General features: G+C 50.2%; 1 protein-coding gene across 2 annotated transcripts in view; it reads right to left on the bottom strand.

Annotated features, from left to right (window-relative positions):
* The window catches only part of LOC134965842 (leucine-rich glioma-inactivated protein 1-like), a 49,139-nt gene that overhangs the window by 34,441 nt on the left and 2,529 nt on the right, over window positions 1-12,169 (bottom strand). The window contains exon 1 of one of the 2 annotated variants that reach the window (XM_063942221.1): window positions 3,662-3,901. The exons of the other annotated variant lie outside the window; for it this stretch is intronic. The gene's annotated coding sequence lies outside the window, so the exon portion shown is untranslated. Of the gene's footprint in view, window positions 1-3,661; window positions 3,902-12,169 lie in introns of those variants that run through there. 2 annotated transcript variants of the gene reach the window in all.

The following is a 12,169-nucleotide window of genomic DNA, read 5'->3' as shown; positions in this document are numbered from 1 at the left end:
CTTTAATGAAAGGGAATGAAGCGTAATCACAGCCAGCCATATACTTTCCTGTGATGTATTTGTTGTTCTACCCACTTGTCTGCTTTCATGTTGTCCTGTGTCTCTTTGGTCTCTTGTACAATGTAATATAACTGCTGCATTTACGGGATGCGGGCAATTTTCCTACAATCAATTTCCTAACAAGGTCAAAATCCCGACATGGTCAAAATACCGACATTTAAAATACCAACAAGGTCAAAATACCGACATTTAAAATGTTGATAAGTCAAGAAGTCGACATGAGTTTTTCATGATTTTTTTTATTGAAACCGACTTGTTCATACTTTACCATCCCAGTGGACCTGGAGGGGGAATATAATAGTATGCCGAGCGCAGCATGGCGAGCCATGCGAGGGGATGCGGTACACTCATACGGTGTCCATGTCGACCTATGTCAACATACACACCAAAAAACAATGAAAAACTCATGTCGATTTTTTGACCTGTCGACAATTTAAATGTCGGTATTTTGACTTTGTCAGTATTTTCAATGTCAGTATTTTGACCTTATCCGTATTTTGACCGTCGGGATTTTGATTGTAGGTATTTCATACTGATCCCGCATTTACTACCAATAGGAAATGGGACAGGCATAGAACAGATCACATGGGTGCATTTTTTATTCCTGTGTTTATAATGTTCCATTAACTCCTTAAATTTCCCCCTGTCAATGAAGATATAAACACCAGCACATTACTGATATATATATATATATATATATATATATACAGGGGTGTAGCAAGGGTGGCTCCGGTGGAGCTCGAGCTCTGGGCGCCGTAAAAGTTAGAGGGCGCCCCCCAGAGCCGGCCTTAGGCATAGGCAAACTAGGCAAATGCCTAGGGCATTTGGTATGCTTAGGGGCACCAGCAGCTTCTTTTGATTAAAATGATATGCGGCATGCCTATATTCTGTGTGTGACTGCGGCTGTATCTGCATACGAAATGCTACGTTTCAGTGTATTCCTGGAAATCTCTGTAATGTAGCATTGCATATGCAGATACAGCTGCAGTCGCACACAGAATATAGGCATGCTGCATATCATTTTAATCAGCAGAAGCTGCTTGTGCATCCTATCCACATAGTAATGCAAATAAGATGCATTTTCATAAACAAAAGGTGCCCGACGTTAGCAGAGCTGCCAGCTGACTCATGCCAGGCATTCCCTGCAGAGCTAGCGGCGGTGCTAGGGGGCATCAGCCAAAATCTTGCCTAGGGCATCAAATTGGTTAGGGCCGGCTCTGGCGCCCCCTCTCTGTACAGGCAGCTGCAGAGCAGGAGGAGGAGAAGCAGAGGGGCGCACACTGACTTGGACTCGGAGTCTAGGTAGGGAACAGGGCAGGCCAGAGGTGACAGCCGGAGGCACTGACAGCTGGCACATGCGGAGCTCTGCCGTCCTCTTTATATGTCTCACTGTCTGCTTGTAGATGTGCGGCAGGGCTACTTCTGTCCTGCTACACCACTCTCTTCCCTCGCTGCTACAGCACCTCTTTCTGCCCCAGCTGCTGCAGCACCTCTCTCTGTCACAGCTGCTGCAGCACCCCTCTCTGTAGTGGTGCAAGTAGAAATAATGTCTTATAGGTACTGTGTGCGCGTGGCAAAAAAATGGCGTGGCCAAATGTCATTTGGGGTGTGACCAATGAAAATTGGAGCGTGATACACATATGGGGAGGCTAGATACACATATGACCCCAATAGTGCCAGATACACGTTGCCCCTCAGTGCCAGATATACATTGCCTCACTGTGCCAGATACACAAATGCCCCCACAGTGCCAGATACACAAATGCCCCCACAGTGCCAGGTACACAAATGCCCCACTGTGCCAGATACACATTGCCCCACTGTGCCAGATACACATTGCCCCACTGTGCCAGATACACATTGCCCCACTGTGCCAGATACACATTGCCCCACTGTGCCAGATACACATTGCCCTACTGTGCCAGATACACAAATGTCCCCAGAGTGCCAGATACACATTGCCCCCCCTGTGCTAGATACACATTGCCTCACTGTGCCAGATACACATTGCCCCACAGTGTCAGATATACATTGCCCCACAGTGTCAGATATACATTGCCCCACAGTGTCAGACATACATTGCCCCACTGTCCCAGATACACATTGCCCCACAGTGCCAGATACACATTGCCCCACTGTGCCAGATACACATTGCCCCACAGTGCCAGATATACATTGCCTCACTGTGCCAGATACACATTGCCCCACAGTGTCAGATATACATTGCCCCACAGTGTCAGATATACATTGCCCCACTGTCCCGGATACACATTGCCCCACTGTGCCAGATACACATTGCGCCACTATGCCAGATACACAAATGCCCCACTGTGCCAGATACACATTGCCCCACTGTGCCAGATACACAAATGCCCCACTGTGCCAGATACACATTGCCCCACTGTGCCAGATACACATTGCCCCACAGTGTCAGATATACATTGCCCCACAGTGTCAGATATACATTGCCCCACTGTGCCAGATACACATTGCCCCACTGTGTCAGATATACATTGCCCCCCTGTGCCAGATATACATTGCCCCACAGTGTCAGATATACATTGCCCCCCTGTGCCAGATATACAGTGCCCCCCTGTTCCAGATATACATTGCCCCCACAGTGCCAGATATACCATGCCCCCACAGTGCCACATATACAATGCACCCACAGTGCCAGATATACATTGCCCCCTGTGCCAGATATACATTGCCCCCACAGTGCCAGATATACATTGCCCCCACAGTGCCAGATATACCATGCCCCCACAGTGCCATATATACAATGCACCCACAGTGCCAGATATACAATGCCCCCACAGTGCCAGATACACATTGCCCCACAGTGCCAGATATACAATGCCCCCACAGTGCCAGATATACATTGCCCCCACAGTGCCAGATATACATTGCCCCCTGTGCCAGATATACATTGCCCCCTTTGCCAGATACACATTGCCCCCACAGTGCCAGATATACATTGCCCCCTGTGCCACATATACAATGCCCCCACAGTGCCACATATACAATGCCCCCACAGTGCCAGATATACATTGCCCCCACAGTGTCACATATACATTGCCCCCTGTGCCAGATATACATTGCCCCCACAGTGCCAGATATACATTGCCCCCACAGTGCCGGATATACCATGCCCCCACAGTGCCACATATACAATGCCCCTACAGTGCCAGATATACATTGCCCCCACAGTGCCAGATATACATTGCCCCCTGTGCCAGATATACATTGCCCCCTGTGCCAGATACACATTGACCCCACAGTGCCAGATATACATTGCCCCCACAGTGCCAGATATACATTGCCCCCTGTGCCACATATACAATGCCCCCACAGTGCCACATATACTATGCCCCCACAGTGCCAGATATACATTGCCCCACAGTGTCACATATACATTGCCCCACAGTGTCAGATATACATTGCCCCCCACAGTGCCAGATATACATTGCCCCCCCCCCCCCCCCCCCCCCATCATCCCTATGGTATACATGGAGAGGCACCCAAAGGAAACTTTCGCCCTGAGCTCCACAAGGTCTAGAACCGGTCCTGTCACCAATTTAGGATTTTTAACTATTTTTACCTTTTCAAATGTAACATGCCCCCAATTCATTACATGGGAGGGGGTGCCGAAACATACCCTTGCTCCAGATGTGTGTGTGTGTGTGTGTGTGTGTGTGTGTGTGTGTGTGTGTGTGTGTGTGTGTGTGTGTGTGTGTGTGTGTGTGTGTGTGTGTGTGTGTGTGTGTGTGTGTGTGTGTGTGTGTGTGTGTGTGTGTGTGTGTGTAAGTAGTGTGCTGGTGTTTATATCTGTGAACGGGACTCTTGTTATAATGTGTGTCCTCTGAGGTTTGTGCAATATTAGATCACATGATGTTATAATAGTTTTTTTATAATATGTCTCATGTGACTCTTCAAAATGATGTGAGATAGTTAAGTTATAAATAGCTAATCAGCATAATGAGACCATTGTGTCTCATGGAAGTGGCTTATTTACAAGCAGAGCTAACACCGGAACGCTACATGGGTACAAGGCTAATCCCAACTGCTGTGAGGCAGTTCTCCCAGTGGGGCTCATTCACTAACATTGGGAGTCATTCTGACCCGATCGCACGCTGCAGTTTATTGCAGCGGTGCGATCGGGTCAGAACTGCGCATGCGCCAGTGCCGCAGTGCGCCGGCGCATGCCAGATGGATGAAGGCCGTCGGGCCGCTACGATCACCTCTGCCTGATTGACAGGCAGAGGTGGTCGCTGGGCAGGGGGGGGGGGGGGGGGCGGAATGGCGGCATTTGGCTGCCGTTTCATGGGCGCAGTCCGGCCAACGCAGGCGTGGCCGGACCGAATGGGGGGCGGGATGCAGGCAGCGGCTGCGTGACATCACACGCAGCAGCTGCGGGCCAGGGAGCGATGAGTAGCTCCCGGCCAGCACGCTAAAACTGTGCTGGTCGGGAGCTACTCTTGAAGTGCAAAGGCATCGCCGCTGTGTGATGCCTTTTGCACTTCTGCTGGGGGGGGGGGGGGGGGGGGGTCGGCACTGACATGCTCGGCGGACTAGCCCTGTGCTCGGCGTCCCCCCGCATGTCAGTGTGGGTGATCATAGCTGTGCTAAATTTAGCACAGCTACGATCATCTCGGAATGACCCCCATTGTATGTTGGGACAACATTTGCAGCACACCCAAGCAGCCAACCAAAATCTTGCTCCCATTGTCTGACTTGCAGATACAAGCTGAGGTTGCTGGATCTGTACAAACCTTGCACCTACAATACACAATGCCAGTGATCACGTAGGCCAGCGATTTTTTGGCAACTAATAGACCAACTCTGCTGCAGCTGCTTCTACATTCAACTCCAGGTTTTAGGTGTGTCCATGTCTCAGCACAGATGGTTAAATCAAGTTGAGTTGCTAATGAAGTCACCTGTGGCCAAGCATGGATAAACTTAAAACCTGAATTGTTGGGCGCTTGAGAACCTCTGCAGTATACTATCGTGGCCAGGCCATAACTGTGTCATCATTTCCGTTTCACAAATTCTGGTGGCTGAATATGGTTAGTCAATGGCTGTCCTGTCCCCCTAATACTGCCCTGCAGCCCCCTCCATACTGAGGGTCCCCCCTCACTTCTCAAAATGATGTAGAAAAAGTTGCAGTACTGGAGCTGGATAGATTTAACATAATTCTGTATAATTTATTGTGTGACAGTATCAGTGCCGTAACTAGGCATTTTAGCGCTGTGTGCAAGAAACGGCATTGGCGCCCCCCCATGCAAGATATGCACTGTGCGCCCCAGGTGCGCGAAAAATATATAGGGGCGTGGCTTCCTGGGGAAGGGGCTACAACATGATACCAATTCATACTACGGTGCACAGTAGTCTCCATTATTCAAATTACGCTGCACAGTAGCGCCACTACACCAGGTAGAGCCCCTTTTACACATTACATTAGACAGTCCCCCTTTTTACACATTACAGCAGACAGCGTCCCCCTTTTTACACATTATGGCAGACAACATCCCCTTTTTACACATTACAGCAGACAGCGTCCCCCTTTTTACACATTACAGCAGACAGCGTCCCCCGTTTTACACATTACGGCAGACAGCGTCCCCCTTTTTACACATTACGGCAGCCAGTCCCCCTTTTTACACATTGCGGCAGACAGAGAGAGAAATAGAGAGAGAGAGAGAAAGAGAGACAGAGAGATATACTTACCATCTCTCACCGCTGGCAGTCAGGCTCCTCGTGCTGGCAGATCCCTCGGTGCAGGCAGGGGAGGAGGAGGAGAAGGGTGGGGGACTGGAGCCGCAGCAGCGCTATGTAATTGGTAGTAGCGCCGCTGCAGCAGTCCCCTCTCCTTCCGTATTGGCTGCCCGGCGCTGCTGTGAATGCTGGGATGAAGGAACCGCATCCCAGCATTCACAGCAGCGCCGGGCAGCCAATACGGAAGGAGAGGGGACAGCTGCAGCAGCGCTACTACCAATTACATAGCGCTGCTGCGGCTCCAGTCCCCCTCCCTCCTTCTCCGCTGCCTCCGGCGCTGCTCTCTCCTCACCAGCGCGGCGCACACAGCAGAGGCGGCATGTAATGAGTCAATTTGACTCATTACATGCTGCTGGCCGTTGCGCCCTCTGGGCAACTGCGCTGTGTGATAGGCACACCTGGCACACACGTAGTTACGGCCCTGGACAGTATCAATAAACATGTTCTCACATATACATACTGTATATACTTCTACAGACAGATTGACAATCATTGTTGCTGGTTTGTAAAAAGATACTTTGTAAATAAAATGGTAAGATTATGTAGCATTTGTCACGGAATGGGTTTGTTGGGTCAACCCTATTTAGGTCGACTCTCATTAGGTCGACCACTATTGCTCGACAGGCACTAGGTCGACACATGGAAAAGGTCGACATGTTTGTCAGGTTGACATGGAAAAAGGTCGACATTGGTATTTTGGTGTCATTTTCTTTGTAAAGTGACCAGGAACCCCAATTAGTGCACCGTGTCCCCTATGTTAGGCACAGGTTACTATTCCCAATCGTAGTCCATGTGGATTGTAAAGTATGAAAAAGTACCAAAAAATGTGAAAACTCATGTTGACCTTTTCATGTGTCGACCTTTGCCATGTCGACCTAATGGACATGTCGACCTTTTACAGGTGTCGACCTAATGTGTGTCGACCAATAGTAGACTGTCAACCTAATAAAGGTCGACCTAAGGACCGTATGCCATTTGTCACACCCTTGCAAACCTGTCCGCAGTTACGAAACATACATGTATGGTTTATATGGTCATGTCTATATGTGCAGATGATCTTTAGAAAAAAAAAAATAGAATAATAACAATTGAAAAATTTATATATTAAAATAGTTTGAGCTTTTTTTAATTTTTTTTGTGATACTTGTTACCACGTTCAAAGGTAAGCTCTTGGGAGACGTTCTCACTTTTTCAGTTACAAAACATACGGAATCACAAAGGCCAGTGTAAATGAGTGTGATAAATATGATAACAACAAGAGAAAAGACCCCATATGAACAGAAGATATGATAATAATAATAATAATAATAATAATAATAATAATAATAATAATAATAATAGTAATAATAAATCTGTTGTACAAGCTATTTGGTGCATTGCACGTTTCGCGAGTATAATTTGGCTTTCAGTGTTTCCTGTCCTTCTCCAATATCACTACACAGTAGAGTTCATAGCTCTGTTCATTTAAAACAGTGGTGGGGAAACCCGTGTCCCTCCAGCTGTTGTTGAACTACACATATCAGCATGCCTTGCTACAGTTTTGCTATTTGGCCATGCTAAAACTGTTGCAGTGCATGCTGGGATGTGTAGTTTAACAACAGCAGGAGGGCCGAAAGTAACGTAAGTTTACAAATACACAGCAGAATGGCATTGAGTTGTATTGGTCAGCAGGTGATTGCTGATTACATACTGAGTGAACAGAGGGGGGTCATTCAGATCCGATCGCTGAGGTACGTTTTCGCACAGCGGGCGATCAGGTCCAAACTGCGTATGCACCGCAATGTGCAGGCGCATCGGACAGCTATAACGGGCATCACCGGTCAGCGACGGGATGGTGCGAAGGATCCATTCGCACGGGCGTTTACAAGGTGATTGACAGGAAGAGGCCGTTTGTGGGTGGCAACTGACCGTTTACAGGGAGTGTCCAGAAAAACGCAGGCGTGTCCAAGCGTTTTGAGGGAGGGTTCCTGACGTCAGCTCCGGCCCCCATCAGCCTGATTCTATCGCACTGGAGGAGTAAGTCCTGGGCTGCGCAGAGACTGCGCACACTGATTTTTAGCAGCTCTGCGAACACATAGGAACGCACACTTGCACAGCGACAATACACTCCCCCTGGAGGCAGCGACTATCTGTTTAGTCCAGGGGGTATATGTACTACAGGTAGTTTTTGGCTGTTCCTGAAAGTTTCTACTGGTTTTGCAATCAAACCTATTTACTAAAATCCAAACCAACGGAAAACTGACCAAATGATCGACTTTAGAAAACCTTAGAACATCGTACCGAAAACTGATTATTTCACATAGATAAGTATAAAAACCACAGATTTACTAATGGTCGTCAAAGCTGCCCTTACAATCACACAGACCGGCCTGTGGGAGGAGAGTGTGGGAGAGGCGCTGCGCAAATCACACAGACCGGCCTGTGGGAGGAGAGTGTGGGAGAAGCGCTGCACAAATCACACAGACCGGCCTGTGGGAGGAGAGTGTGGGAGAAGCGCTGCGCAAATCACACAGACCGGCCTGTGGGAGGAGAGTGTTGGAGAAGCGCTGCACAAATCACACAGACCGGCCTGTTGGAGGAGAGTGTGGGAGAAGCGCTGCACAAATCACACAGACCGGCCTGTGGGAGGAGAGTGTGGGAGAAGCGCTGCACAAATCACACAGACCGGCCTGTGGGAGGAGAGTGTGGGAGAAGCGCTGCACAAATCACACAGACCGGCCTGTGGGAGGAGAGTGTGGGAGAGGCGCTGCGCAAATCACACAGACCGGCCTGTGGGAGGAGAGTGTGGGAGAAGCGCTGCGCAAATCACACAGACCGGCCTGTGGGAGGAGAGTGTGGGAGAAGCGCTGCGTAAATCACACAGACCGGCCTGTGGGAGGAGAGTGTGGGAGAAGCGCTGCACAAATCACACAGACCGGCCTGTGGGAGGAGAGTGTGGGAGAAGCGCTGCGCAAATCACACAGACCGGCCTGTGGGAGGAGAGTGTGGGAGAAGCGCTGTGCAAATCACACAGACCGGCCTGTGGGAGGAGAGTGTGGGAGAGGCGCTGCGCAAATCACACAGACCGGCCTGTGGGAGGAGAGTGTGGGAGAGGCGCTGCGCAAATCACACAGACCGGCCTGTGGGAGGAGAGTGTGGGAGAGGCGCTGCGCAAATCACACAGACCGGCCTGTGGGAGGAGAGTGTGGGAGAGGCGCTGCGCAAATCACACAGACCGGCCTGTGGGAGGAGAGTGTGGGAGAAGCGCTGCGCAAATCACACAGACCGGCCTGTGGGAGGAGAGTGTGGGAGAAGCGCTGCACAAATCACACAGACCGGCCTGTGGGAGGAGAGTGTGGGAGAAGCGCTGCACAAATCACACAGACCGGCCTGTGGGAGGAGAGTGTGGGAGAAGCGCTGCACAAATCACACAGACCGGCCTGTGGGAGGAGAGTGTGGGAGAAGCGCTGCACAAATCACACAGACCGGCCTGTGGGAGGAGAGTGTGGGAGATGCGCTGCGCAAATCACACAGACCGGCCTGTGGGAGGAGAGTGTGGGAGAAGCGCTGCACAAATCACACAGACCGGCCTGTGGGAGGAGAGTGTGGGAGAAGCGCTGCACAAATCACACTGACCGGCCTGTGGGAGGAGAGTGTGGGAGAAGCGCTGCACAAATCACACAGACCGGCCTGTGGGAGGAGAGTGTGGGAGAAGCGCTGCGCAAATCACACAGACCGGCCTGTGGGAGGAGAGTGTGGGAGAAGCGCTGCACAAATCACACAGACCGGCCTGTGGGAGGAGAGTGTGGGAGAAGCGCTGCACAAATCACACAGACCGGCCTGTGGGAGGAGAGTGTGGGAGAAGCGCTGCACAAATCACACAGACCGGCCTGTGGGAGGAGAGTGTGGGAGAAGCGCTGCGCAAATCACACAGACCGGCCTGTGGGAGGAGAGTGTGGGAGAAGCGCTGCGCAAATCACACAGACCGGCCTGTGGGAGGAGAGTGTGGGAGAAGCGCTGCACAAATCACACAGACCGGCCTGTGGGAGGAGAGTGTGGGAGAAGCGCTGCACAAATCACACAGACCGGCCTGTGGGAGGAGAGTGTGGGAGAAGCGCTGCGCAAATCACACAGTTTAGAAAGACCTACAGTTTGTTTTGTAAGCGTGTCCTCCACACCCAAATCAATAACCAACCCCTGACCTCTCAGCCTGTGCTCTTACTGGGAAATATGGGGAATAAATAGTGTGAGGGTACCCCCAATTTTCCAGTGGCACCAAGGGGGTGGGTGACGGGTACTCTTCTTTACCTATGCCCCCCCCCCCCCCCCCCCCCCCAACGGTCCAGGTTTTAGGTGTATCCATGCTTGGCCACAGGTGACTTAATCAGCACCTTAGTAAATTTGATTTAACCATCTGTGCTGAGCCAGGGATATACCTAAATCCTGGAGTGTTGGGAACCTCTGGGCTAGGGTTTAAGGAAGCGGTCAGCCTCTCTCCTATGTGTGGTGGGGAGGCAATCGCACTTACCCCCCCTCCCCCCCGTCACCCACCAAACCGGACATAGGCACCCCCCTCTCTCCGTTGGTGCAAAATAATAGTTTTTGTTTTTTTCTAAGGAGGGGGCCTGGCCACACCTCCCCACGACCCCCCCTCCTCCCAATTACCAGGGCCCGGCATAGCAATGGGAAAAACAGCGTGGGGTCCCCCTGCCAGCCCACAACTGGTCAGACCAGGGTTTTATTTCCTCATAAAGTCAGGACCCCCCCCAAAAAAAAAGAAAAGAAAATTGGATTATCCCATCCTGAGGACAATCCAGCCCCCTGTCTGAAAGCCCGAGGCTATTCCTCACACTCCTAGTGCTGGTGATTGCAGGGTTAATGGTATAATAATAGAAAATAATATTGTTTGTTACAGGCGGACTGCTTGTGGAACAAGTGCCAGCATGCCCGAGCATTAAGAACCCGCAACAACCTGTAGTCTGCCTGTAAAACAAATATTAAAATAACTGCAGGACTTGTACACTATTGTAGTATTTTAATTAAAATACATACATACATATATACCAAACCCTTGGATGTCCTCCTTTTCATTCCAAGTAGGCATCCAATGGTCTTTGTAACATAACATACCACAAACGATCCCAGCTGTGGGGGTCATTCCGACCCGTTCGCACGCAGCGGTGCGAATGGGCCGGGACTGCGGCTGCGCGGCGGCCGCAATGCGCATGCACCACCAGTGCAGAAAGTGATCGCAGTGGCGATCGCAAGAAGATTGATGGCGGGGAGATGTTCCGGGGCATCTACTCACCGTTTTCCGGCCGTGGAGATCTGAACGCAGGCGTGTCCAGGCGTTTGGAGGGTGGAAGTCTGGCGTCAATCCCGGGACCTTCGTCGCTGGATCCGTTGCACAGGGTAAGTAGGTCTGACCCTGTCTTGTTTTGCATGAAACTTTTTTAGCATAGCAGGGCTGCACACGCGATCGCAGCCCTGCTATGCTAAAATACACTCCCCCATAGGTGGCGTCAAGTTGATCGCATGAGCAGCAAAAAGTTGCTACATGCGATCAACTCGGAATGACCACCTGTGCACGTATTGCATATTGTGTACAGTGCCTATGCAAAAAGACAGGTCACACACGTGGACACTGCCATTAAACTCAAAGAGGAAGCACTGATTGGTTGAGAGCGTGGGATCAATTGCTATGCCAATGACCGCTCTCTGCCAATCACCCCTATGACTATTGGTGTGATACATTTTGGGGAGATGTATCAAATCTTCTAAAGAGTGGAAGAGGAACCTAGTTGCGTATAGCAACCAGCTATTACCTCTCATTTTATAGAATGTACTTGATAAATGCCGGCCATAAACTGATTGGTTTCTGTGGGTAACTTCTGCTTGTGTCCACTTCTCCATTATAGGGGACATGTGCTAAGCAGTGATAACAGTGCAGAAGTGAGCCAGTGGAGAAGTTGCCCATGGCAACCAATTGGCTGCTCTGTACACTTTTATAGTATGCAAATTATTAATGTTACGTCAATACTGATTGGTTGCCATAGGCAACTTCTCCACTGGCTCACTTCTCCACTTTTATCACTGCTTAGTACATGTCCCCCATATCCTTTAATGCATCAGTAATTATATGTTTTTTTATCAGCTTGTAGCTGCTACGAGCATGTGTTCCAACAAAAGGGAGATCTTCCTACTTGCATTGAAAGTATAGGAAAGGGGGTGTGACTACGCCCCCTTTACCCATGGTCACGCCCCTTTCCTAATTTGTACCGATTTTTATGTGTAATATGTTGGAGGGTGTGCTATATCAGACTGTGCATCAATACAGCTGTTTGCTAGACACACA

Source organism: Pseudophryne corroboree, chromosome 10 (assembly GCF_028390025.1).
Source record: "Pseudophryne corroboree isolate aPseCor3 chromosome 10, aPseCor3.hap2, whole genome shotgun sequence".
Taxonomy (NCBI): Eukaryota; Metazoa; Chordata; class Amphibia; order Anura; family Myobatrachidae; genus Pseudophryne; species Pseudophryne corroboree.
Note: the sequence above shows the minus strand (reverse complement) of the source record. Positions and strands in the feature narration are given on the sequence as shown.